Source organism: Medicago sativa, chromosome 1 (genome assembly GCF_051527215.1).
Source record: "Medicago sativa cultivar Bolivia chromosome 1, Bolivia_mono, whole genome shotgun sequence".
Classification (NCBI taxonomy): domain Eukaryota; kingdom Viridiplantae; phylum Streptophyta; class Magnoliopsida; order Fabales; family Fabaceae; genus Medicago; species Medicago sativa.
Genome location: NC_140749.1, coordinates 48,687,122 through 48,711,982, shown reverse-complemented (window position 1 = coordinate 48,711,982; position 24,861 = coordinate 48,687,122). Strand labels below are relative to the sequence as shown.

Sequence of the window (24,861 nt, the reverse complement as noted above, 5' to 3'; positions counted from 1 at the left end):
TATTGACTTAGTTCGGCATGGCCATGCAGTTTTACAGTCATATTTCATCAAGAGGCCTAAAGATATATCTCCTGTTTATGAGGAGGGACAAATCCCATCTAGGACACTCATGTCCCTCAGCATGATTCATCAAGTACCCATCAACCAACGTTATGGTTATCCTGTTACAGACAACGTTAGAATGGCAACAAAGCACTTGAGTCCACATCTAGGAATCATAGTGGTTTCAGGTCTAAGAGCGATATACATTATTATCATTGTGAGAATATCTTATGACAATATCGTAACATACTATGTAGTATTCTCATGGTGGGTCAATCCAGTATAAATATTACTCCTAATACTTATACCTATGTATAGACTTAATATCTCATATCTATGACCCATGAGATGCGGTCATCAGTCTACATACATAATAGTCTCGATGCTTTATTATTATCCTTTATTCATATTAAAGCTTTGACTACGGATGCATTTAAGAATAGCGTTCTTTATGATAATGTAATCTCATGATTAAGTCACACTTAATTATATTATTACACGAACTATCTATTCTAAGGACTTTATTAACATTACATAAATATAATAAAGAGTGCCATATATTATTCAATAATAAAAGTCATGATACATAAGATAAGTTTAACATAAATTATTGGCCTCTAGGGCTTACACCAACAATCTCCCACTAGCACTAAAGCCAATCAGGCATAAACCTAATACCCATAGATCTAGTATGACCATCATGCTTCTGCTGGGCAAGAGCTTTAGTAAGTGGATCAGCAACATTCTCTAATGTTGGTACTTTGTATATTTTAACATCTCCTCTTTCGATAATCTCTCGAATAAGATGATAGCGCCTTTGTATGTGTTTGGATTTCTGGTGAGATCTAGGTTCTTTGGCTTGTGCGATTGCTCCATTGTTATCACATAGTAATTCAATGGGATCCACAATACTTGGAACTATTCCAAGATCAGAAATGAATTTCTTAATCCAAACAGCTTCCTTTGCGGCATTAGATGCAGCAATATACTCAGCTTCTGTTGTAAAATTAGCGACTATTTCTTGCTTTGAACTCTTCCAGCTCACAGCACCGCCATTTAAGCAAAACACATATCCAGATTGCGATTTAAAGTCATCATGATCTGTCTGAAAACTAGCATCAGTGTAACCAATTACAGAGAGCTCTTCTTGACCTCCATAGATCAAGAAAGTATCCTTAGTTCTTCTCAAGTACTTAAGGATATTCTTGACAGCAATCCAATGATCATTGCCAGGATTAGACTGGTATCTGCTCGTAGCACTCAAAGCATACGAGACATCTGGTCAAGTACATAACATAGCATACATGATAGACCCAATTGCTGAAGCATATGGAATATCACGCATTCGATCCCTTTCTTCGTTAGTCGAAGGGGATTGAGTCTTTGATAGATTTATACCTGACGACATAGGGATGAATCCTTTCTTGGAATCATGCATATTGAAACGTCTCAGGACTTTATCTATATATGTACCCTGACTTAAGCCAAGCAATCTCTGTTATCTATCTCTATAGATCCTGATTCCTAATATATAGGAGGCTTCACCTAAGTCTTTCATAGAAAAGCATTTCCCTATCCAAGTTTTGATTCCTTGTAATGTAGGGATGTCATTTCCGATTAACAATATGTCATCCACATATAAAACCAGAAATGAGACTATGCTCCCACTAACCTTCTTGTAAACACAAGGCTCATCTTCATTTTTAATGAATCCATATTGTTGTACAGTTTCATCAAAACAAAGATTCCAACTTCTGGAAGCTTGCTTCAATCCGTAGATTGATCGCTGTAATTTGCATACTTTCTTGGGTGCTTTAGGATCACCAAATCCTTCAGGTTGTGTCATGTACACATCCTCAAGAAGATTTCCATTAAGGAAAGCAGTCTTGACATCCATTTGCCAGATTTCATAATCATGGTATGCAGCGATAGCAAGTAAGATCCGAATGGATTTAATCATTGCAACTGGTGAAAAGGTTTCATCATAGTCTACACCATGAATTTGTTTGAAACCTTTAGCAACCAATCGTGCTTTGTAGGTATTAACCTTTCCATCCATGTCGATTTTCTTTTTGAAAACCCACTTGCATCCTATAGGATTAATTCCTTCAGGTGCTTCAATCAAGTTCCAAACTTGATTTGTGTACATGGAATCCATTTCAGATTTCATGGCTTCAAGCCACTTCTTGTAACACCCTATTTCTGATGAGCGGTAAAACGCGCGAATATACTAACATATTCTAGAAATAGATGCTACGTGTCCGAATAAACCACAATACATACATGCATAAAGATCATGTTACACAACATAGCAGCGGACATACTTAAAAATCATAAAACATCTCCAGATCTCAAATACAATTGTATTCTCCAAATCTCAAATAACAAATAACAGAATATCTCAACAACTCCGAAATACAAAGTCAAATAAACAACATGCAAAGACTATCCTAGATCAGAGCCCTAATCTAGACATTTGCATGAAAAAGAGGAACTCCACTCCTCGGCATCAACAAGCAACACTAAGCATCCTGCACTCCATCTACCCGTCCATACAGAAAGGTAGGTGGTAAACCACTGAGGGTTAGCATTACATCATCATAATCCATATAAGATTAATAAAAACTTTGAAAATGAAAGATATAATCAAGGATAAAGAATGACAATTCATACATAGTTCCACAATATTCACAACATGTAATAATCCAAGATCATTCAATATCATCATATCAAGTTCATATCCACAAGTGTATCTTACACATATCACAACCTCACCTTGTCAATCAACAATTAACAATTCAATCCGCAAGTACAATTAGCAATAATCAACCATCAAACACATCTTAATGCAATTCAATCCACCAACAGTTTATGCTATGTCTCTAGACTCATCTAGATGCATGTGGTACCAAAACACCTCAAGGTCGTCGCCTTTGATGCAACAAAAACATCGTAATCACCTCCATTGGATATATAATCCACCACCATTAGTCATGTATGCATAAACATATGACTCAACTACAAATGCATATGTTCACACAAACAATAATCACCTCACCATCACCAATACTTGTATATATGCAATCATTAACAATTCACCATTACATATCATATATACAATCACCAACCACATCCAAAAATCACACAACATATAGTTGTCACATAATTACAACACCAATCATCTCCCTATAACATATAATAACTTTCCATAAAGGATTCACAGTCAATTGATTCTCAAAAGTCATCTTTAGTCAAGTTCGTCTCTCAAAATCACAACATTAAATTAATTGAACATTTGAGTCAAAACCAAGTAAACAAGCTCAATTGCCTATGCCTTGTATTCTCACAATTCACATATGTGTGCAGTAGAGGGTACATAAGCATTTCATCGGCCAAATGCGACGAATTCACGAAAAACCCAAGGTTCGTCTCATTTTATCACTTTTCACAAAATTTTCCATTTTCGAAGCAAAACAAGTTCAAACTTGATGGAACCAATCACAACCATTTTTAGAAATCATATAAACAATATACAACTTTAATCCCACCTCAAATTCCGGAGAAAAACGAGTTTTCGGAAAAATCAACGTTTGAACCGTTTTTATAAAAGTTAGACGATTTTCACAAATTCAAGTCCAAACCAAATCAAATCATGTTCCAGTAGGATTAAAGGCATAAACAGAGGTTAATTAAGTCCAAAGAAACATTTTAGAAGTATCGGATTGGTCCCCAAGTGCTCGAAAACAAAAATCAAAATTTGCTGAACTGAGGCTAGGACGCGAAAGCGTCCTCTGCACGCTTAAGCGTCCTAGTTCCAGAACTCCTGGAACAGCACGCTTTTGGGACGCTTCTGGGACGCTGATGGGATGCTTAAGCGTCCTAAGCACGCGAAAGCGTCCTACATCAGATTCCCAGAACTCAGTTACGGGTTCTAACCCAAATTCATCCCAAAATCCTATTTTCAATCCCCCAAATCACCAAAACAAGTTCCAGAAAGTGTTTATAGGTCAAAATAGGTTCAATACACTTAAACACATACAAGTTTTGGAATTAAATCATCAACATAACCAAATTCACCAATTTCTCAATTCATTCTCAACTTTCAACAACAATATCAAATCTCATCATTAATTCACCAATCTTGATACCCAAAGTACCAATTCAACAACAACATGTTCCAAATCAATAACAACAACTAATGAACACAAATTCATGCATAATTCAACATCACAACATCAATTCTCATCAAACTTGCTCAAGAACACAAAACACCAACAACTATGCATTTGAACATGTTAATTCACATACTAACATGCAATTATCACATAAATCATGTTCTCAAACATAACAACAACAATTATGCACGAATTTGACAACAATTAGGTTCAATTAATCAATTCAACAAAAATGGGTAAAGAGAAAAAAAATGAATTATGGTTGAAACCTAACCCCCTTGCCTCTAGCACCAAGAATCTCTAACCCAAGCTTCAATTGAGCTCCTAGATGATGAATCCCCTCTTCAAGCTCTAACCCTTGTTCTTCCCTCTAGCCTCTTTCTCTTCTCTTCTCAAATGAAATGAAAATGTTTGTAAAACCTAGTTTTACCAACAACTAGAGTTTATATACTAGCTCTACTCAATTGGGCTTATTTCTTAAACCTTAATGGGCCTAACCCATTTCTATTCTAACACTCAAAATGTCACTACTCACTTACCGGTAAAATATAACACTAACGGTCACTTAACGGTAAATAAAATAATTACTACACCCTCTAGCAATTAGTAAAATAAAATCCTCACTAAGCACTAAAAATAACTTTCTGAAAAATTACAAAATTGCCACTGCCCTCAAAATGACCAAAATGCCCCTAAGCCCAAAATGACTAAAATACCCTTCTAACACCGAACTCTACGAATCCCAACCAAAAATACACACAGAGACAATTAATCACATAAGAGCACATAGAACACACATAAATAAATAATAAAATAAATCTAGCGAAAAACGGGCTGTTACACTTCTCAGATTCAGGACCAGTAATGGCCTCTGTGTAAGTCACAGGCTCATCTTGGTCCATGAGCAATACATCACCCTCTTTTGATATGAGATACCCATATCTCTCGGGTTCTTGACGTATCCTGCTAGACCTACGTGGTTCTTGTGTTACTGGAATAGGAATTTCTGTCACAACAGTTTGTGTATCCTGTTCCTGTTCCTCCATCGGTATGTCTTCACTTTGTGGGTCTTGAACTTCTTCAAGATCTACTTTGCTCCCACTGATTCTTTTGGAGAAAAAATCCTTTTCAAGAAAGACTCCATTTCTGGCAACAACAATTGTTCCCTCAGAAGGTTTGTAAAAGTAGTATCCTCTAGTTTCTTTAGGATATCCCACAAAGAAACATTTATCAGATCTTTGTTCAAGCTTAGTAGACATAAGTCGTTTTATATAAGCTTCACAACCCCAAATATTTAAATGTCCCACATTGGGTTTTCGACCATTCCATATCTCATATGGTGTCTTTTCTACCGCTTTGGATGGAACTCGGTTAAGTGTATAAGCTGCAGTTAATAAGGCGTATCCCCATAAGGAGTTTGGAAGTTCAGCATGACTCATCATTGATCGGACCATGTCTAACAAGGTTCGATTTCTCCTTTCGGAAACACCATTCCATTGTGGAGTTCCAGGAGGTGTGAGTTGGGACAAGATCCCGCATTCTTTTAGATGATTGTCAAACTCTAAGCTCAAATACTCTCCTCCTCGATCAGATCGAAGCATTTTGATTTTCTTGCCTAGTTGGTTTTCTACTTCATTTTGAAATTCCTTGAATAAAGTAAATGATTCAGATTTATGTTTCATTAGATACACATATCCAAATCTACTAAAGTCATCAGTGAATGTGATGAAGTAGTGAAAACCTCCTCTAGCAGTTATGTTTAGGGGTCCACACACATCAGTATGTATGAGACCTAAAAGATCACTAGCCCTTTCACCTTGACCGGTAAATGGAGCCTTTGTCATTTTCCCTAACAAACAAGATCGACATGTTTCATATGATTCAAAATCAAAAGAGTCCAAAATTCCATCTTTATGGAGTTTAGAAATGTGATTCTCATTTATATGGCCTAAACAACAATGCCAAAGATAAGTCGGATTTAACTCATTTGGTTTCATCCTCTTAGCATTAATGTTATAGATAGGCATATCAAGATCTAGGATATAAAGTCCATTAATCAAAATTGCATTAGCATAAAGAATATTATCCAAATAAACGGAACAACATTTGTCCTTTATTGTAAAATAAAAACCAGCCTTGTCCAAACAAGAAATTGAAATAATATTCCTGCTAATGGCAGGTACATAATAGCAGTTTTCTAAATTAATTAAAAGACCACTAGGTCAATACATAAGTTCCAACAGCTAAAGCAGCAACTTTTGCTCCATTGCCAACTCTAAGATCGACCTCGCCTTTTGCCAATGCTCTACTCGTTCTCAGGCCCTGCACATCAGTACGAATATGAGAACCACATCCAGTATCTAATACCCAAGATGTAGAAGTAGACATATTAATTTCTATAACAAAAATACCTGCAGAAGAAGTAGGAACATTTCCATTCTTCTTGTCTTCCAGATACTTTGGGCAGTTACGCTTCCAATGCCCCTGCTTGTTGCAGTAGAAGCAGTTACCTTCCTTAGCCACGTCTCCAGTAGGCTTCAAAGCTTTGGTTGATGGCTTGGCAACAGATTTGCCTTTGCCATTTCCCTTAGACTTATTAGGCTTCTTATGGTGCTTTTTGGACTTGCCATTATTAACCATTAAAACGGCAGCAGCCTTTCCCTTTCCCTTCATATTTTTTTCAGCAGTTCTCAACATAGCTGCAAGCTGTGGAAGTGTTTTGTCCATGTCATTCATGAGAAAGTTCTGGACAAAACTGCTGAAGCTTTCAGGCAACGATTGCAAGATAAGATCAACAACAAGTTCCTGCTCAAGGACAAATCCCAATCGAGCTAGGTTCTCAGAGTACCCAATCATTTTGAGCACATGAGGTCCTACGGGACTTCCTGCTGACAGCTTGGTAGAGAAAAGGGCCTTAGAGACATCAAACCTTTCATGCCTAGCCTGCTCTTCATAAAGAGTCCTTAGATGTCCGATCATATCGAACGCAACCATCCCTTCATGCTGTTTTTGCAGCTCGGGAGTCATGGTGGCTAGCATGATGCAAGAGACTTCTACGGAATCATTGAGATGCTTGGTATGAGCATTTCTTTGAGCCGCAGGAGCTCTAGCAGGTGGTGCCTCAGGAACGGGTCCATCAAGCACATACAGCTTTTTCTCGTGGGTGAGGACAATCCTCATGTTACGGTACCAGTCAATAAAATTTGTTTCAGTCAATTTTTCCTTTTCAATGAGTGATCGCAAAATGTTGTTTGAAGCGTTATTGGCCATCTACAATTTTAAAATATACAAAATAAGTATCATGAAAATAACATATTTAATTTGACCTTTAATTAAATACGCTCCCACTATTTTACTCAAATCAAATGACCTTCAAACATTTGACTCGGAAAATCCCGTTGGAAGATTTTCTAGTGGATTGAAATCCTTATTTCACCTTGCTTTAAGTCAACGGGGGCTGTACTTAAAACTCAGCTATTTAGGTAGGAACATTTCCAATTGTATCATATACAACTTTCAAATCAATTAGGTGAATAACTCTTTATTCAAATCTATCATATAGACATTACCCAATTATAGCTTCTAAATTTATTCTAATCTTATTAAAATTAATTTAGTTAAGTTAGACCCAAAAGAATAACACTTGGGTAAATTGGATTACCGCACCGCAACTTACTAGTATAAAATATGCGCTTCACAGAGGCAAAACCCACATATTCGATATTAGTCTTGAAGGGTGTTAAACTTTTGGAAAGCATTGAACTTAATATTTTGAATTGAAGGATTTTTATTAAATTTGATCTCACCTCACCACGGCTTATATATCACATATATTCGCACTCCAATCATAACATGCATAACAATTATACAATAATAAAAGTGACATGATTATGGCCTCCTAACGTTATGACTCTCTCAAGCCAATGAGAGAATCTAAACTAATCCTAGAAACGACCTTGCTTCTCCAAGCTGGACCTCCAGGACTATCCTAACGCCTTCAGCCCTATTACCTACTTGTATTCTATTTACATTACATAATAAGAAACTCGTTTTACATACGAGGGAGTGGATGAGAAGAGAATGTACAAATAGAATATGAGAGAGAGGCACGACACGCAGGCCGTATTTCAAAATCCAAACAAAATAAAATAAAAAGGACTAAGGCCATAATCATTCACACACATAATAATAACAAACACACTTTTATTATTATTAAGGTCTTATAAGTTATAATTAAAATAAATTAAATTAAAATTTGACATATGATCACACTACGCAGATTAGCTGGGGGTTTAATTGAGTACCAAAATATATTATATTGAGTACAAAAATATATTATATTAAGTACAAAAATATCTCATATTATGTACCAAAATATATTTTATTGAGTACCAAAATATATTATATTATGTACCAAAATATATTTTAGATCAAGTACTAAAATATATTAGATTGCATACCAAAATATCTCAGATTGTGTTCCAAAATATTCTAGATTGCGTATTTCGCATCAACACTTGACACGTTTCTGATTACCCTAATCCCGCATAACAATCTGATCTTATTAAACAAGTACTCTGATTGTTTATTCATATATCATGATCGAGTCTAGGATGCTTCACCAGAGTACATAGAATCGGTTACGAAGCTCCATACATCAGATCAATTAATATAAACAAATATCATCTGACTTATTTAAACTATGATCAAATCTAGTATATCACATACACTGTTTTTATACAGAATTTACCAATCATGCTTCTGTCGATATGTATAATCGAAAGGTTTGATGTTTCACCAGAAACGGTTTCTGAAACATCAAAGCAAATCGAAAAGCCATGCACATAGACGTGATTGATATTATTATTAACTGTGTTTTATGATCGATCAATAATGTTCCTGTCGATATGTATAATCGAAACGTCGATGTTTCTCCAGAAACGGTTTCTGAAACATCGAATCAAATCGAAAAGCCATGCACAGAAAACATAATATAATACGATGCCAATTTTTAATTCTCTTTATTATTTAATTTCGTTCAATATGTTTAATCAAATTAAAACATAAAGCGGTAACAAAGCAATCCGATTCAAGGTTTCGTAATTGGCTCTGATACCACTGAAGGAAAATCAAATACAACAGAAGGGAGTAGAAGCAACGGAATAATTTCGATTTTCTTTCCTTGGATCATTACGAAATTCAAACATGAATCAGTGATTCGATTGTTACCTCGAAGTGTGAAATCTGAAAGCTGAAAACTGGAAACTGGAATCTCGATCACAGCCAAGCAAGCAGCAAGCACCAAAGCCTCTAGCAAGTCCACACGAACAGTACTCCTCCAAAACTCGGTGCTAGCCAAGGAATCAGAAGTGCAGAGAAGAGGGTTGCTTCAAAACGTGTAACCAAAAACTTCAGCACTAGGGTTCTATTTATAGAACTTCTAGTGTGCTCTGCAAGTCAGAAGTCACTATTGGGCTTCATTAAGCCCAACAACGAGTTTAGTAGTTTTGCTAACTAATTAGCGTCATTTACTAAACGCACCCCTTCATGTAAGTCATACTTATATATTTCTCTTTTCACTGTTCTTTGTGTGTGACCCTATAGGTTCTAGTCACGTTGGCAATAATATTAAATCTAATATTTAATACTATAAACAATGAGCGGTATCTAGCAACACATCATTGCTACCCAAGTGACAAGAATGTCAAGTGATCTGACGAAACCTTTCCATGATAATACTCATGTGTATAATTACTCCTTTGTCTCGATATCTTCATTGATCACAAGGCATAGATATTTTGTCACCCTTGTATAGATCAATATTTATATTTCTTGATTCCAAAATATACTGAATAACGAATAAGTCCAATATCTTATATTGACTTAGTTCGGCATGGCCATGCAGTTTTACAGTCATATTTCATCAAGAGGCCTAAAGATATATCTCCTGTTTATGAGGAGGGACAAATCCCATCTAGGACACTCATGTCCCTCAGCATGATTCATCAAGTACCCATCAACCAACGTTATGGTTATCCTGTTACAGACAACGTTAGAATGACAACAAAGCACTTGAGTCCACATCTAGGAATCATAGTGGTTTCAGGTCTAAGAGCGATATACATTATTATCGTTGTGAGAATATCTTATGACAATATCATAACATACTATGTAGTATTCTCACGGTGGGTCAATCCAGTATAAATATTACTCCTAATACTTATACCTATGTATAGAGTTAATATCTCATATCTATGACCCATGAGATGCGGTCATCAGTCTACATACATAATAGTCTCGATGCTTTATTATTATCCTTTATTCATATTAAAGCTTTGACTACGGATGCATTTAAGAATAGCGTTCTTTATGATAATGTAATCTCATGATTAAGTCACACTTAATTATATTATTACACGAACTATCTATTCTAAGGACTTTATTAACATTACATAAATATAATAAAGAGTGCCATATATTATTCAATAATAAAAGTCATGATACATAAGATAAGTTTAACATAAATTATTGGCCTCTAGGGCTTACACCAACAATCTCCCACTAGCACTAGAGCCAATCAGGCATAAACCTAATACCCATAGATCTAGTATGACCATCATGCTTCTGCTGGGCAAGAGCTTTAGTAAGTGGATCAGCAACATTCTCTAATGTTGGTACTTTGTATATTTTAACATCTCCTCTTTCGATAATCTCTCGAATAAGATGATAGCGCCTTTGTATGTGTTTGGATTTCTGGTGAGATCTAGGTTCTTTGGCTTGTGCGATTGCTCCATTGTTATCACATAGTAATTCAATGGGATCCACAATACTTGGAACTATTCCAAGATCAGAAATGAATTTCTTAATCCAAACAGCTTCCTTTGCGGCATTAGATGCAGCAATATACTCGGCTTCTGTTGTAAAATTAGCGACTGTTTCTTGCTTTGAACTCTTCCAGCTCACAGCACCGCCATTTAAGCAAAACACATATCCAGATTGCGATTTAAAGTCATCATGATCTGTCTGAAAATTAGCATCAGTGTAACCAATTACAGAGAGCTCTTCTTGACCTCCATAGATCAAGAAAGTATCCTTAGTTCTTCTCAAGTACTTAAGGATATTCTTGACAGCAATCCAATGATCATTGCCAGGATTAGACTGGTATCTGCTCGTAGCACTCAAAGCATACGAGACATCTGGTCAAGTACATAACATAGCATACATGATAGACCCAATTGCTGAAGCATATGGAATATCACGCATTCGATCCCTTTCTTCGTTAGTCGAAGGGGATTGAGTCTTTGATAGATTTATACCTGACGACATAGGGATGAATCCTTTCTTGGAATCATGCATATTGAAACGTCTCAGGACTTTATCTATATATGTACCCTGACTTAAGCCAAGCAATCTCTGTGATCTATCTCTATAGATCCTGATTCCTAATATATAGGAGGCTTCACCTAAGTCTTTCATAGAAAAGCATTTCCCTATCCAAGTTTTGATTCCTTGTAATGTAGGGATGTCATTTCCGATTAACAATATGTCATCCACATATAAAACCAGAAATGAGACTATGCTCCCACTAACCTTCTTGTAAACACAAGGCTCATCTTCATTTTTAATGAATCCATATTGTTGTACAGTTTCATCAAAACAAAGATTCCAACTTCTGGAAGCTTGCTTCAATCCGTAGATTGATCGCTGTAATTTGCATACTTTCTTGGGTGCTTTAGGATCACCAAATCCTTCAGGTTGTGTCATGTACACATCCTCAAGAAGATTTCCATTAAGGAAAGCAGTCTTGACATCCATTTGCCAGATTTCATAATCATGGTATGCAGCGATAGCAAGTAAGATTCGAATGGATTTAATCATTGCAACTGGTGAAAAGGTTTCATCATAGTCTACACCATGAATTTGTTTGAAACCTTTAGCAACCAATCGTTCTTTGTAGGTATTAACCTTTCCATCCATGTTGATTTTCTTTTTGAAAACCCACTTGCATCCTATAGGATTAATTCCTTCAGGTGCTTCAATCAAGTTCCAAACTTGATTTGTGTACATGGAATCCATTTCAGATTTCATGGCTTCAAGCCACTTCTCAGATTCAGGACCAGTAATGGCCTCTGTGTAAGTCACAGGCTCATCTTGGTCCATGAGCAATACATCACCCTCTTTTGATATGAGATACCCATATCTCTCGGGTTCTTGACGTATCCTGCTAGACCTACGTGGTTCTTGTGTTACTGGAATAGGAATTTCTGTCACAACAGTTTGTGTATCCTGTTCCTGTTCCTCCATCGGTATGTCTTCACTTTGTGGGTCTTGAACTTCTTCAAGATCTACTTTGCTCCCACTGATTCTTTTGGAGAAAAAATCCTTTTCAAGAAAGACTCCATTTCTGGCAACAACAATTGTTCCCTCAGAAGGTTTGTAAAAGTAGTATCCTCTAGTTTCTTTAGGATATCCCACAAAGAAACATTTATCAGATCTTTGTTCAAGCTTAGTAGACATAAGTCGTTTTATATAAGCTTCACAACCCCAAATATTTAAATGTCCCACATTGGGTTTTCGACCATTCCATATCTCATATGGTGTCTTTTCTACCGCTTTGGATGGAACTCGGTTAAGTGTATAAGCTGCAGTTAATAAGGCGTATCCCCATAAGGAGTTTGGAAGTTCAGCATGACTCATCATTGATCGGACCATGTCTAACAAGGTTCGATTTCTCCTTTCGGAAACACCATTCCATTGTGGAGTTCCAGGAGGTGTGAGTTGGGACAAGATCCCGCATTCTTTTAGATGATTGTCAAACTCTAAGCTCAAATACTCTCCTCCTCGATCAGATCGAAGCATTTTGATTTTCTTGCCTAGTTGGTTTTCTACTTCATTTTGAAATTCCTTGAATAAAGTAAATGATTCAGATTTATGTTTCATTAGATACACATATCCAAATCTACTAAAGTCATCAGTGAATGTGATGAAGTAGTGAAAACCTCCTCTAGCAGTTATGTTTAGGGGTCCACACACATCAGTATGTATGAGACCTAAAAGATCACTAGCCCTTTCACCTTGACCGGTAAATGGAGCCTTTGTCATTTTCCCTAACAAACAAGATCGACATGTTTCATATGATTCAAAATCAAAAGAGTCCAAAATTCCATCTTTATGGAGTTTAGAAATGCGATTCTCATTTATATGGCCTAAACAACAATGCCAAAGATAAGTCGGATTTAACTCATTTGGTTTCATCCTCTTAGCATTAATGTTATAGATAGGCATATCAAGATCTAGGATATAAAGTCCATTAATCAAAATTGCATTAGCATAAAGAATATTATCCAAATAAACGGAACAACATTTGTCCTTTATTGTAAAATAAAAACCAGCCTTGTCCAAACAAGAAATTGAAATAATATTCCTGCTAATGGCAGGTACATAATAGCAGTTTTCTAAATTAATTAAAAGACCACTAGGTAAGGTCAATACATAAGTTCCAACAGCTAAAGCAGCAACTTTTGCTCCATTGCCAACTCTAAGATCGACCTCGCCTTTTGCCAATGCTCTACTCGTTCTCAGGCCCTGCACATCAGTACAAATATGAGAACCACATCCAGTATCTAATACCCAAGATGTAGAAGTAGACATATTAATTTCTATAACAAAAATACCTGCAGAAGTAGTAGGAACATTTCCATTCTTCTTGTCTTCCAGATACTTTGGGCAGTTACGCTTCCAATGCCCCTGCTTGTTGCAGTAGAAGCAGTTGCCTTCATTAGCCACGCCTCCAGTAGGCTTCAAAGCTTTGGTTGATGGCTTGGCAACAGATTTGCCTTTGCCATTTCCCTTAGACTTATTAGGCTTCTTATGGTGCTTTTTGGACTTGCCATTATTAACCATTAAAACGGCAGCATCCTTTCCCTTTCCCTTCATATTTTTTTCAGCAGTTCTCAACATAGCTGCAAGTTGTGGAAGTGTTTTGTCCATGTCATTCATGAGAAAGTTCTGGACAAAACTGCTGAAGCTTTCAGGCAACGATTGCAAGATAAGATCAACAACAAGTTCCTGCTCAAGGACAAATCCCAATCGAGCTAGGTTCTCAGAGTACCCAATCATTTTGAGCACATGAGGTCCTACGGGACTTCCTGCTGACAGCTTGGTAGAGAAAAGGGCCTTAGAGACATCAAACCTTTCATGCCTAGCCTGCTCTTCATAAAGAGTCCTTAGATGTCCGATCATATCGAACGCAGCCATCCCTTCATGCTGTTTTTGCAGCTCGGGAGTCATGGTGGCTAGCATGATGCAAGAGACTTCTACGGAATCATTGAGATGCTTGGTATGAGCATTTCTTTGAGCTGCAGGAGCTCCAGCAGGTGGTGCCTCAAGAACGGGTCCATCAAGCACATACAGCTTTTTCTCGTGGGTGAGGACAATCCTCATGTTACGGTACCAGTCAATAAAATTTGTCTCAGTCAATTTTTCCTTTTCAATGAGTGATCGCAAAATGTTGTTTGAAGCGTTATTGACCATCTACAATTTTAAAATATACAAAATAAGTATCATGAAAATAACATATTTAATTTGACCTTTAATTAAATACGCTCCCACTATTTTACTCAAATCAAATGACCTTCAAACATTTAACTCGGAAAATCCCGTTGGAAGATTTTCTAGTGGATTGAAATCCTTATTTCACCTTGCTTTAAGTCAACGGGGGTTGTACTTAAAACTCAGCTATTTAGGTAGGAACATTTCCAATTGTATCATATACAACTTTCAAATCAATTAGGTGAATAACTCTTTATTCAAATCTATCATATAGACATTACCCAATTATAGCTTCTAAATTTATTCTAATCTTATTAAAATTAATTTAGTTAAGTTAGACCCAAAAGAATAACACTTGGGTAAATTGGATTACCGCACCGCAACTTACTAGTATAAAATATGCGCTTCACAGAGGCAAAACCCACATATTCGATATTAGTCTTGAAGGGTGTTAAACTTTTGGAAAGCATTAAACTTAATATTTTGAATTGAAGGATTTTTATTAAATTTGATCTCACCTCACCACGGCTTATATATCACATATATTCGCACTCCAATCATAACATGCATAACAATTATACAATAATAAAAGTGATATGATTATGGCCTCCTAACGTTATGACTCTCTCAAGCCATTATGGCCTCCTAACGTTATGACTCTCTCAAGCCAATGAGAGAATCTAAACTAATCCTAGAAACGACCTTGCTTCTCCAAGCTGGACCTCCAGGACTATCCTAACGCCTTCAGCCCTATTACCTACTTGTATTCTATTTACATTACATAATAAGAAACTCGTTTTACATACGAGGGAGTGGATGAGAAGAGAATGTACAAATAGAATATGAGAGAGAGGCACGACACGCAGGCCGTATTTCAAAATCCAAACAAAATAAAATAAAAAGGACTAAGGTCATAATCATTCACACACATAATAATAACAAACACACTTTTATTATTATTAAGGTCTTATAAGTTATAATTAAAATAAATTAAATTAAAATTTGACATATGATCACACTACGCAGATTAGCTGGGGGTTTAATTGAGTACCAAAATATATTATATTGAGTACAAAAATATATTATATTAAGTACAAAAATATCTCATATTACGTACCAAAATATATTTTATTGAGTACCAAAATATATTATATTATGTACCAAAATATATTTTAGATCAAGTACTAAAATATATTAGATTGCATACCAAAATATCTCAGATTGTGTTCCAAAATATTCTAGATTGCGTATTTCGCATCAACACTTGACACGTTTCTGATTACCCTAATCCCGCATAACAATCTGATCTTATTAAACAAGTACTCTGATTGTTTATTCATATATCATGAACGAGTCTAGGATGCTTCACCAGAGTACATAGAATCGGTTACGAAGCTCCATACATCAGATCAATTAATATAAACAAATATCATCTGACTTATTTAAACTATGATCAAATCTAGTATATCACATACACTGTTGTTATACAGAATATACCAATCATGCTTCTGTCGATATGTATAATCGAAAGGTTTGATGTTTCACCAGAAACGGTTTCTGAAACATCAAAGCAAATCGAAAAGCCATTGTCGTACCCCAATTTTTGACCTAAGGTCCCACTGACATGCGTCACGTGACCCTGATCAGTCCCCGACTTTTCGGTGAATATTTTGGCAGAGAGGTACTTTAAAATACCTCATATTTGGTTCCGAGTCGGGTCCTCTTCTCTCTTAAATTTTATTTTTATTTTTAATCTTAATTTCCATCTTTTAATTTTAAATTAGTTTTGATTTCATCAATATTTCTTTTTATTTTAATTACTTTTTAGGTAAGTCCAATCCAAATCTGCATAGTCATTTTTTTCTTTATTATTTATTATCATTTTCATTATTTGATAAAATCCAAAAAAATCATGCATATTTATCTTTTATTTTTATTTTTTTATTTTGATAAGTCCAAAAATGTTTCAAAAAAAGTCTAAGTTCACACAGGCTGTCACGCCTCATCTCATTCCCATCCATCTCTGCAACAAACTTCCACCCCAATCCTCAATCCAAGCATAAGTTTCTGCATTTTTTAACAAACTCTAACCAAGGATTCCTGCACTATAAAAGAAAACCTGCAAAGTCAAGTAAAGGGAGGCCAAAAATTCAACGCACAAATCCATAAGCCTACAATCACATTCACGGTTTCATGACACAACACTTCACACACACAAAACCAATTATCACATCAAAAACCTCAAGCTTCTTCGATACATACCAGCCCCAAAATCCTCAAGTCCAAACTCAATAGAATACCAATTTCAGAACAACACCATCGCCACCATCACACTCACAGCCGTACAACGCGAACCAAGCGAACTCGTAAACGTAGGTCATCGTAACTGGTCCACAAAACTGACATCAAACTCGAACCGCACAACCCATTCAACCCAATCTCAACATACGCATCCGAATCGGCCATCATCGCCAGAGACCAAACACAGCAACACGCAACGAACGTCGAATCTAGCATCAAGCACGAACAGTCGGAGCCCGACGCCGAAGCCAAATCCCATCGAACCAAACCTGCAATTTCCAATCGAACCAAAAACAACAACAACAGTTCCAAACGTGTGCATAACTCACGCAAATCAGAACACAACATTCTCAAATCACGACCACACAAGGACTGACGAATTCAACAACCGCCAACAACAACGGAACAACACACACCCAGACGGTAACACACGCACACGGAAGGGAGTAGGATCGGACAAGAACACAAATCCGAAACAGATTCGGATCTAGAAAGAAAAGGTATGCTCCTTCTCGTTTTTCTTTTACCTTTTTTGTATATGTAGCTTTTTTGTTTCTTTGTATAGCAAAAAATAAAAAAATTAAGAAAGGGAGAAGAAGAAGAATTAACGTGAGGGAGAAAGAAGAAGGGTAATAGTAATTTTATTTATTTATTTATTATTGTTTGAAAAAAGAAAAGAGAGAAAAGAAAAGATGAAGAACGAGAGAGAGAAGGAGAAGTGAGGAGAGAGAAGAGAAAAGAAAGAAATGAAGGAATCTGAAGAAGGAAGGGTTTTTATACCCCCATTCGATCCAATGCACGCTTGTCCACGTACTAGCATGCACCTGCGCCACCTAGGGCCTTCGACCTGGATCATACGGCCAGAGATGCTTCTCTCCTTGATCGAATCAAGGCTGTACGATTTTAATCATACGGCCAAGATTTGATCTGCAGGCCCACACACCTTCCCTCATTTTGAAAACCCAATCTGACTGGTTTTAATTGTTGCACCCCCTGAATGCTGTTAACACCCCTTTTTCCTGCATTTTGTTTCATTCTAGTTATTCTTGCATACATATTTAATTTACATTACATATTATTCATTTCTTTTACTTTCTTTTAAGCTAGGTTCATCGTATTATTTTGCATTTTCTTTTTTTTACTTTGGCGTTTAATTTCATTACATAGATTTGGCACATACATTAGGCCATTGTAAATAATCCATGCATTTTTAGTCTAATTGATCATGCATTTTAATTAATTTTCGTGTCATGGCGTTAGAATGTATAAATTAGGCGTTATGTAATTTATTTACTTCTCTTCGTCTTGTATAGAACTTAGAATGTAAATATAGGCTTAATGTAATTTATTTATTTTCCCGCAGACCATAGAATGTATTAATAGGTTTTTTGTAATAGCTTAGGTGCATGTGTGCGTGAGTGGGTGTATGTTTACTTTTATGCTTGGTAGTTTAGGTAAAGGGCCCTTGTGGTGGTCCAACGCCACCATGGGATCCCTACGCTTTTATTCATCTTTTTGCTCCGATAGTTTAGTTTCACTTCAATTATTTAAAAAAACCACAAAAATATTTTCTTAAACAAACCTTGATCCTAAATCAAGTGACGTCTTTTTTATTTTATTTTCTTAATCAAATATCAATCAATTTAACTTATATTGAGTCCCTTTTCTTTCAAATTAAAAAACACAAACAAATCTATTTGCCATTTGGCTTTTCCCTTTAAAACCTTTTTTCAAAACTAATAAAAAACACACCACCAATCAAACGTCAATTTCTACCATGAACTACGTGATTTTGATCCCTCACGGGTACGTAGGCAAAGGACTTGTCCTCTCAAATCAATAAAATGTAGATAAACTAGGTCTCCTTTCTTTTTTCATTTCAAATTACATCTTTTTCCAAAACAAGCAAGTTGCACATTAATTAAATGAAACCAAGAGGTTCCCGTAGAGTACTACGGACATAAAGGGTGCTAGCACCTTCCCTTTATGTAACTAACCCCCGAACCCTAAATCTTTTCAAAAATGGGGTAGTTTGAACTTTTTTCCCCTTTTCTTAAAAAATAAATGTTCAGTCGTGAAATAAAAAGTGAGTCAAAAGCTAATCAAATAGCCTTGATCTCCGAAAAATGACGCGACAGCCATGCACATAGACGTGATTGATATTATTATTAACTGTGTTTTATGATTGATCAATAATGTTCCTGTCGATATGTATAATCGAAACGTCGATGTTTCACCAGAAACGGTTTCTGAAACATCGAATCAAATCGAAAAGCCATGCACAGAAAACATAATATAATACGATGCCAATTTTTAATTCTCTTTATTATTTAATTTCGTTCAATATGTTTAATCAAATTAAAACATAAAGCGGTAACAAAGCAATCAGATTCAAGGTTTCGTAATTGGCTCTGATACCACTGAAGGAAAATCAAATACAACAGAAGGGAGTAGAAGCAACGGAATAATTTCGATTTTCTTTCCTTGGATCATTACGAAATTCAAACATGAATCAGAGATTCGATTGTTACCTCGAAGTATGAAATCTGAAAGCTGAAAACTGGAAACTGGAATCTCGATCACAGCCAAGCAAGCAGCAAGCACCAAAGCCTCTAGCAAGTCCACACGAACAGTACTCCTCCAAAACTCGGTGCTAGCCAAGGAATCAGAAGTGCAGAGAAGAGGGTTGCTTCAAAACGTGTAACCAAAAACTTCAGCACTAGGGTTCTATTTATAGAACTTCTAGTGTGCTCTGCAAGTCAGAAGTCACTATTGGGCTTCATTAAGCCCAACAACGAGTTTGGTAGTTTTGCTAACTAATTAGCGTCATTTACTAAACGCACCCCTTCATGTAAGTCATACTTATATATTTCTCTTTTGACTGTTCTTTGTGTGTGACCCTATAGGTTCTAGTCACGTTGGCAATAATATTAAATCTAATATTTAATACTATAAACAATGAGCGGTATCTAGCAACACATCATTGCTACCCAAGTGACAAGAATGTCAAGTGATTTGACGAAACCTTTCCATGATAATACTCATGTGTATAATTACTCCTTTGTCTTGATATCTTCATTGATCCCAAGGCATAGATATTTTGTCACCCTTGTATAGATCAATATTTATATTTCTTGATTCCAAAATATACTGAATAACGAATAAGTCCAATATCTTATATTGACTTAGTTCGGCATGACCATGCAGTTTTACAGTCATATTTCATCAAGAAGCCTAAAGATATATCTCCTGTTTATGAGGAGGGACAAATCCCATCTAGTACACTCATGTCCCTCAGCATGATTCATCAAGTACCCATCAACCAACGTTATGGTTATCCTGTTACAGACAACGTTAGAATGGCAACAAAGCACTTGAGTCCACATCTAGGAATCATAGTGGTTTCAGGTCTAAGAGCGATATACATTATTATCGTTGTGAGAATATCTTATGACAATATCATAACATACTATGTAGTATTCTCACGGTGGGTCAATCCAGTATAAATATTACTCCTAATACTTATACCTATGTATAGACTTAATATCTCATATCTATGACCTATGAGATGCGGTCATCAGTCTACATACATAATAGTCTCGATGGTTTATTATTATCCTTTATTCATATTAAAGCTTTGACTACGGATGCATTTAAGAATAGCGTTCTTTATGATAATGTAATCTCATGATTAAGTCACACTTAATTATATTATTACACGAACTATCTATTCTAAGGACTTTATTAACATTACATAAATATAATAAAGAGTGCCATATATTATTCAATAATAAAACTCATGATACATAAGATAAGTTTAACATAAATTATTGGCCTCTAGGGCTTACACCAACATTATTGTCAAAGCCGAAGGCATCTACAAACCACCTGATTTTGCTGTCAAGTCGATAGCCGATGCAGAAGTTGTTGTGGTCATATTCCTCGTCCTCAGCAGGGAGGAACCCGCGATAACCGCCCCTCCTGCCGTCACCAGGGCAGCTGTACCAATTGTTGCAATAAACAGGGCGAACCATGTAGAGGGGAAATCGTCTCCTATGCCACATACAACGATAACGGTAGGGAGTACCTATTCCCAGTACGTCATGCCGGTATTGGTACAGCTTTCTGGTCTTCAGGAGCGCACTGAAGTCCTTGAAAAGCTGCCTGCGATCAGGAAGAGGGTAACTAGTAGCCCTCAACAAAACCTCAAAGTATCTGGCGCTGTTAGAGCCAGCACCTATAGCCTTCTCGAGCAAATGCTTCACCACGTGAAGTTTTGGTTGATCATGAAGAAGCTGTTGAGTGCAGCGGATTAGGCAAAACATGGGATGGCCAACGTGCCATAAACGCCATGAGAACCTTAGAGTTTGATAAGTGAGGTCAAGTTCAGAAAGCAACTTGACACAGCGAATGTTGAGGACCCTTAGGACTTCAGTAGTCGGCATATATAACAATGTCGTTTGTTAGTTCGCATAAAGTTGCAAAAAGAAGGAGCATCATCAGCAGCAACCCTCTTGGCTATGTTAACGAGAAGATCATTGCCCAGAAAAGTCTTTTTTTTTTGGAAGAGATAAAAACTTGATGGTTTTCTTGTTCTTAAGAGAAATGAGAATGGTAGAACTTTCAAGAGAAGTTTACTATTTATAATAGAGGTAGAAGTTGACGGGAATTATAATTTGCGGTTTCCTATAAGGTACAGATGTACACACGTGGCATTTTCTCTAGAGTCATCATTGAAAGAAAAAGTTTATGGTTTCCCAAGTAGTTTAACTTGTCTGGTTAAACAAAAAAGAAACTTTTTAGTTTCTCATCATTACAGTTTCTTGAAACTTGTTCCAAATAAATGATTTTATGATATCTTAATTGAAACAAATTGGCACACCCGGTGGGACAATTTCAAGTTTTGCGCGACCCAACACTTTATATGCATAAAAAATGGTTTCAGAGAAACAAAAACCGTACATGAAATGGTTTTTAAGCCATATTTAAAAATAAAAAAAAATTGTTGTTGAAACCATTAAAGGAGGACACCAATTGAATTGAATAATCTTATCAAAATGGTTTTGAAAAGTTTTACAAAGATTGAAATCGAAAAGTTTTAGTCTTTGAGAGGCCTCTAATGTTTTAAAAATGGTGATTTAATCTCTATCGTTAAAAGTGTCCTGGAAAATTTCTGGATAAATATGTCAGATGATGACCATAAAAATGGTTTTTGAAACCGGAGATTAAAATGGTTTTATAACCATGATCATATTAAATGGTTTGGAAGTTTTACAAAGACCGGTATTTTAAACCAAAACGGAATGATGAATAATTGGTTTTCAAACTTGGCTGAATGATTGAAATTGAAAAGTCGAGAATCTGAGTTTGAAAATATGGACCATGTCTAAAAGAACAATACCATGAACATATTTAATTTGTTCTCTTTCAAAGTCAAGTACAAATGGTGTTTGTTCTTCATGCACTTTGACTATCCATCATCTTATTTGTGCTTTAGTTGTTTTCTAAAAATGAATCGATGCAAAGAAGGAATTGTAGAATAACGATTCAAAATGGTGAAGGTTGCAAACCAGAAGGGTCAAAGAACAATTAATTCAGGAGCAAGCCAATCAGAAGGATTCTTATTGAATTCAAACATAAGTAATTTCCTATCCTACTTTGTAATTTCTCTTGTTCTACTTTTGCCGGAAAAAAAAAGAGGCACTTGGCCACCATTTCAAATTAATTTAGTGGATATGTTGTAAGATTGTCCTCTAATACATGATATTGTTCCATAAAATGGTACTTGCCATTAATTGTTAGAAAGAAAAAAAAACTTTCGACTGATTCATTTGTGTTGATTATGATTATAAATACTCGAAAGTTTTATAATTGGTTTAGATACAATTAAAGTCATGTATCCATGAATGGTATATGCATATACTACCAGTTGATTTTTGAGTGATTTATTTTAAATCCATTAAAGCCAAAATATATTTTGAGATCAATTCACATGATTAATCCATTTTGATTTATTCGAAGGATTATCAAATTTGAATTTGGTTTGAAAAGATGAAAAAGAACTTCTGATAAAGTGGTCGAAGAAGACCATACACATACAATGTTCATTTTTTGGTATTATGTTTCAGAATGTTATTCCTCTCATGTCTTTCGAGAAACAACATTATGGGGGCCTCTGTTAACACCAAAAATAAAATATTTGGTCGAACTCATGATTCTATTTTCAACAAGGCAGATGGGTTATTTCAACATGCTGCAAAGTGCAAATGGATTTCGACCAATAACATACAGACTTCGACACACCGCAATTTCGACCAAAGACAAGGAGAAATAATTCGAAGTTGCAATTGGAGCGCATGGCGGGAAACAAGGCTGAAGTGCATTGAAGATTATTTTCTAGTGTCTTAGGAAGTTATAGGAAGTTATTTCTACTTTTAATATAGACCGTAGGATTTAGTGGTAGTTTTCTCTACAAGGTCTATATATATCAATTTGTAATAATAACAATGGGTTGATTTCTTGATTTCTAAAAACTCTGCAACACCCACGCCATGGGAGCAAACGGGTTCAGGAGTGGACAGATTGACAGATTCCAACCACCCTTTACATTTCCAGAAATTTAATATTACTGTTCTTGCTTTATTTTCTTCTTTCTTTTGCAATTTTCATTGCTTTTCATCTTTCTTTTCTTTCTTCTTATTTAGAATATGCTCACTTGAGCATTTTTTTTCTATTATGTTGTCATGCGACAACTTGTTATTAAAAGATGTCAGATGCGATTCTAACATCAAAAAGAACGATAATTTTGTTCTTAAAGAATGCATGAAGTGATATCATAAACCGCAAGGCTTGAACGAACCCCTTTAAAAATACATTTGTCACGATCGATGAACACTGAAGTTTAAGGAATGGAATGAAATAATCATTAGACATAACACTTTTACTAAACTGCCCTTACTTTATATGAAAAAGACAAACTTAAAGTTGCATTGAAAATTGTATGAGAGAAAAGTTGGAGAGGGTAAAGTTGGAAGAAAAAAAATTAAAGTTGTATTGGAAATGTAAAGTGACATTCATTTTGAAACAATTTTTTTGGCTAAAGTGACAGTCATTTTGAAACGGAGGGAGTAATTACTTTTATCATTAACTCAATGCAATGCTCCATCTGATCTTATTATTAAAATCAATCAAAGTTCGTTGAATAACTAGTATATTTGATATATAGATCATATACATTAATTATTCAATAAAAGTAAAAAGTAATATTTTTTTCTTATAACAAGGACTAAAAAGAGATGACAGATACTACCAACACCCTAAATAATCAAAGTCACACCCCAAAGTTACTAATATACCCTTTATTCATGTTCACTGCACATTAATTATGTATACGTAAATTCAGTTTACATGGTGTATGTAAACTCAGTTTACGTAGTGTATGTAAATTCAGTTTACGTAGTTTATGTAAATTCAGTTTACATGAGTTAAGTAAACTGAGTTTACATACACTACGTAAACTGAGTTTACATACATTATGTAAACTGAATTTACATAAGCAAGTTAAGACTGAGTTTTAGTTCATGTAAACTGAGTTTACGTAGTTTATGTAAACTGAGTTTACATACACCAAGTAAACTGAGTTTAGGTGTATGTTATCCCGTTTTAGAATATGTACGTAAACTAAATTCATGTGAGATCTATTTGTAAACTTAAATTACGTTACGCTTCTACGTAAACTTAAATCAAACAAATAGATGTCGATAGACAAACGTGAAATTAACAACAACTATAA

The 24,861-nt window shown here is 35.6% G+C and overlaps 1 long non-coding RNA gene across 1 annotated transcript; it reads left to right on the top strand.

Annotated features, from left to right (window-relative positions):
* Positions 1-16,361: 16,361 nt before the first annotated feature.
* Positions 16,362-23,713, top strand: LOC146954996 (uncharacterized). The gene is made up of 2 exons (XR_015015795.1): positions 16,362-22,709; positions 23,198-23,713. It is a non-coding gene; the product is annotated as an uncharacterized LOC146954996 (long non-coding RNA).
* The last annotated feature ends 1,148 nt before the right edge of the window (positions 23,714-24,861 follow it).